General features: G+C 39.1%; 1 non-coding gene across 1 annotated transcript; it reads right to left on the bottom strand.

Moving 5' to 3' along the window:
- Positions 1 to 3,500: 3,500 nt before the first annotated feature.
- LOC121988157 lies at positions 3,501 to 3,606 on the bottom strand. Its single transcript, XR_006113901.1, has one exon. It is a non-coding gene; the product is annotated as a small nucleolar RNA R71 (small nucleolar RNA).
- Positions 3,607 to 5,361: the final 1,755 nt, after the last annotated feature.

Raw genomic sequence — 5,361 nt, 5'->3', positions numbered from 1 at the left:
AGATAATGAGGAGAGTACCACTAAGGTTGAAGAGACTCTTCCACTTAACCAACAAAGTAGAGTAGTCCCTTTTCCTCAAAGACTTGTAATGCTCAAGAAGGATGAAGAGTTTGGCAAATTCTTGGAGAAAGTTAAAGAGATATGTGTTGAAGTGCCTCTTATTGATGCTATCTTACAAATGCCCAAGTTTTCCAAATTCTTGAAGGACATCATGTCATGCAAGAGAAGAAGAGGAGATATAGAGACCATAACACTTACAGAGGAATGTAGTGCTCTTTTTGAGAAGAATACTTCCCCAAAGTTGAAGGATCTAGGAAGCTTCTATATTCCTTGCAATATAAGAACTGAATTTATTGAGAAAGCTCTTTATGATTTGGGGGCAAGTGTTAGCCTCATTCCTTATTCTATTTGTAATAAATTAGGTCTCAAAAACTTTAAACTTACTACTATGGCACTGTAACTTGCTGATCATTCCTGCAAGTACCCTATGAGTATCGTAGAAGATGTGCCAGTAGAAGTAGGTGGGAGTATAATTCCCACCGACTTTGTTGTGCTAGACATGGAGGAGGATCCAAAAATCCCTATCATATTGGGAAGACCATTCCTTGCTAGAGTGGGAGATATTATAGATGTTAAAAATCATAAACTTTCTTTGGTAATTGGTAAAGAACGGTTAGAATATGATTTATCTAATGTCTCTAACTATGTTTCTTCTCTTTTGAATGCTTGTAGCAGCGCAAGCATTTATAAACTTGAGGAATGAAATTTTCATCCTCATGGGAGGCAACCTGTAACGCCCGAAAATTCTCAAAGTAATTTTAGAAATATTCTATGATTTTTCTGGAATTTTAGAGCATTTTTATGAAAATTTTGGAGTAACAGAAGTAGCAAAATTAAATAAAAACGTAAAATAGCCTAAGCGGAAATTGAACCCGAGACCTACTGAACCCTACGACTTATAGATGACTTTAGTAACCAAGGGGCCCCAGCAGGGGTGTGCTGAAAGAAGAAGAGAATAATTATATTTAAGGTTTAGTTGGGTAGGATTGACCACTTAATATAAATAGGGAATTAAGAGAGGAGTTATTATTTTTTTCCAAACGACAACTCTCTTTTCCCTCAAACCCTCACCTGACGCCTGATGTGCATAGATTATATACTCTTTTATGCATGTTTTTACGCACATTTACATACTTTGAGCATGCTTGATCTATGCATTTGTATACTTCCAGCTTTCCTTTTAGCATATTTACTCTTTTGGTTCGGAGATATGCTTTTTGTGCATTTACTGTACGCAGGAGTCGATTTGGTGAAGAATTTACATCTTTGGGCAAGCCTTGGAGGAAACAAAGGGAGAAAGCACCAGGCCGTGTACCTCACACGGCCCTGCACTGGTATGGAGCTCGGGCCGTGTGGGGTTTTGGCACCAGCAGAAGAGGAAGATGACATGGCCGTGTGAACCTCACACGACCGTGTCAAGATTTGAAGCCAACCAGAGCAGAAGCTGGCCGTGTGGATCTACACGGCAGTGTGAGGTTTCCAGAGACTAGGTGGTCGTGTGCACCACACGACCGTGTAGCATTTCCAGAGACCAAGCGGTGTGGTGCACCACACTGTATCATTTCCAGAGAGCGAGGGTTCGCCGTGGAGTCACACTACTGCAGAAGGCGAGAGGGAATGGACATGGCTGTGAATCTCACACGGTGTCACGGGCCGTGGCGCCCGATTCTCCTCTATTTAAACCCTTCTTCATGAATTGAAAGGGATCTCCCTTTGGGAGAAAGCAAGATTTGGTGGTTTCTCCCATTCTTGGGAGGATTTCCATTCTTAGGAGATCTCGATTTCGACTCGAGCGTGGATTGGATCCAAGACGAAGCTTCTTTGTAGATAAGTTTTCTTTTCCCTCTTCTTGTTTTCATTGGGGATTCAAGGAATGCTTGTAATCTCTATTCTTTCGGGTTTTCTTCCTCGATTCATGGAGTAGATCTTGTATTCTAGGATTAAGGGAGTATTTGTATGATGGATTGATGTAATCTCTTATGGATTTGCCATCTTCTTGTTTCAATGACATTATCTTGCTTGTATCAATTAGATCTTGAATGATTGATGGTGGTTTGTGCTTAATTCTCATTCTTGATTGATTGTTTGGATTTCTTATGGACTTGGTAAGGATAAACTCTCACTCGATCATCCGAGGGATCCACGTGACAGGTGCAAGCCCGTGTAAGGACGTTTGAGAGATAATCTTGAAGAGGAAATAGGAATATTCAAGAGAGTAGGATGGATTCTTTGATTAGCTTCTTGTATCTTTATAGATTAATAAGGTGTGGGCTTCTATGTTGATATCCGAGGAAGGCATAGTAATAGGTGCGCTTCTGTGTAAGGACAACGTAGGTTCATGTCTAATTAATCCTATTTAGATACATTTCTTAGTCCTTAGCCGGTTGTCTATTGCAAGAGGGAACCGGCAACTTTCTACATGTTTGGTAATTGAGGAATAAGAATTGGTGAACCATTTACATTCAAGAAATCTTACAAAGAAACCGAAACTCCTAGAATCTCCCTTTATCATAACCCAAAACACTAAACTCTTGTTTGTTGATCTCTAATATTAGATTTGTTTACCTTTACTTTGCTTTTGAAACGATTGGATAGTTGTTTAGCTAATTCGCATTGAGACATTTCTAGTGCTTATTCCAGTCCCTGTGGATACGATAATCTTTTATATTACTTGCGACATTTCCGTACACTTGTGGAGCGTAACAAGTTTTTGGCGCCGTTGCCGGGGACTGCGCTATAACATTAGGAATTATCAATTGAGCTAGACTAAACATAACATTTGTTTTCCTTTCATATTGCATAGTTGTAACTAATCATTAGATTTCTATTTTTTTTACTTTCTTGTATAACTTTCACTTCTTGCTAATTCTTTGTGTACAAATTCAATTATGCATTTTTGATTCTTTTATTTTTCTTTTTTGTTGAATTGTCAATTGTTATCTTGTTCTTGTGTATGCGAAGATCTAACTTTACAGGGGAATTCTTTCCTTTTGACCCTGAGATTGATAGAACTTTCCATAAAAGAAGAATTCTGCAAAGGTAAATTGCAGAACAGGAACATTTGAACATGGCAAATAGACCACTCAAGGACTATGCAGCACCCTATGCAAGAGGTTTCCGATCTAGTATTTCAAGACCTTCAGTGGAGGCTAATAACTTTGAGATCAAACCCGCAATCATATCTATGGTGCAGCAGAACCAATTTGGTGGAGGACCTCATGAAGACCCCAATCAACATTTAGAGGTCTTTTATGAAATATGTGGGACCATGAAAATGAATGGAGTTCCTTCAGATGCAGTTAGATTACTGTTATTTGGGTTTTCTCTAAGAGATAGGGCAAAGCAATGGCTGAATTCTTTGGCCCCTAATAGCATCACCACTTGGGAGCAGTGTGAGCAACAGTTTCTTGATAAGTTCTATCCACCAAGCAAAACAGCTCATATGAGGAATTTAATTGCAAGCTTCAAGCAAACTGACTCAGAATCTCTTTTTGAAGCATGGGATAGATATAATAGTATGCTCAGACAATGCCCACATCATGGGTTGGAAAGATGGTTAGTGTTGCACACTTTTTATAATGGTATCAATTATCATACCAAAGTGTCCCTTGATTCAGCTGCTGGAGGGGCGCTTATGAATAAAAGTTTAGATGAAGCCGAAGAAATCATTGAAAGTGTAGCACAAAATCATCATCAATGGGCAAATGAAAGAAGTGGTGGCTACTCCTCTGTAAACCCAACAATTAAAGCATCGTGAAGTTTGATGTAGATGCAGTCACTCTTTTGTCTGCAAAATTGGATGCTCTTACAAAGAAATTTGAGAATATGGGGACTAGTGCTAATATGGTCAATGCTATTAGTACATCTTGTGAAGTATGTGGGAGTTCAGAGCATTCAAATGACTCATGTCCATTGGGAGCTATCACTGCACAAATCAATCTACTTGAACAATGTGATGCAATCATGAGTTACAATCAAAGGCAGAACAACCCATACTCAAATACTTATAACCCTGGATGGAAGAGTCATCCAAATTTTTCTTACAGAAATAACCAAGATCAAGGACCATCTATGGGGGCAAGACCAAATTTTCAAGCTGGGCAACAAAATTTTCAACATCTAACTTCTCAAGGCTTACCAAAGTCAAATGTTGAAAAGATGCTTGAAGAAATTATCTCAACTCAGAATGAAATGAAGCAAGATATAGCAAAGCTCATTCAGAGAATGGATAATTCTGAAAAGCATCAAAAGATTCAGATAGTCAAATTGCCCAACTAGCTTCTTCATCATCCAGAGCACCAGGACAACTTCCAGGAAAACCTGATGTGAATCCTATGGAGCATTGCAATAGGATTGAGCTTAGGAGCGGACGGACCTTGGGAGACTCCCAAGTGACTGCTTCAAAAGGGATACAAAAAGAAGAAAAGCTCCCTCCTCCTATACCGAATCAGATTCAAGCTAATGAGGAGAGTACCATTGAGGTTGAAGAGACTCTTCCACTGAACCATCAGAGCAAAGCTGTCCCTTTTCCTCAAAGACTTACAATGCTCAAGAAGGATGAAGAATTTGGCAAGTTTCTAGAAAAGGTTAAGGAAATTTGTGTAGAGGTACCTCTTATTGATGCTATTCTACAAATGCCTAGATTTGCCAAATTTCTGAAGGATCTCATGTCAAATAAGAGAAGAAGAGGAGAGGTCGAGACCATTGCGCTTAGTGAGGAATGTAGTGCTATTTTTGAGAAGAACACTTCTCCAAAACTGAAGGACCCAGGAGCTTTTATATTCCTTACAACATTAGGAAAAGTAAGTTTGATAAAGCTTTTTGTGATTTGGAGGTAAGTGTTAGCCTCATTCCCTATTCATATTTGTAATAAACTTAGTCTCAAAAACATTAAACTTACTACCATGGCACTTCAACTTGCCGATCATTCCTGCAGATACCCTTTGGGTATTATAGAGGATGTGCCGGTAGAGGTGGATGGGAATGTAATTCCCACAGATTTTGTCGTGTTGGACATGGAAGAGGACCCTAGGATTCCTATCATATTAGGAAGACCTTTCCTTGCTACAGCTGGAGCTATAATTGATGTCAAAAATCATAAGCTTTCTTTGGTAATTGGTAAGGAAAAGTTGGAATATGATTTATCTAATATCTCTAACCATGTCTCGTCTCTTTTAAATGCTTGTAGCAGGACAAGCATTTATAAACTTGAGGAATGGAATTTCCATCCTCATGGAAGGCCACCAAATGAAGGAGACAATGTGGTGGAAGATGTTGGGAGAAGATCTCCCAACGGAAACG

This window comes from Zingiber officinale, chromosome 5B (assembly GCF_018446385.1).
Source record: "Zingiber officinale cultivar Zhangliang chromosome 5B, Zo_v1.1, whole genome shotgun sequence".
In the NCBI taxonomy this organism is placed as follows: Eukaryota; Viridiplantae; Streptophyta; class Magnoliopsida; order Zingiberales; family Zingiberaceae; genus Zingiber; species Zingiber officinale.
The sequence above is the reverse complement of the archived record's forward strand: the minus strand, read 5'-3'. Positions and strand labels throughout refer to the sequence as shown.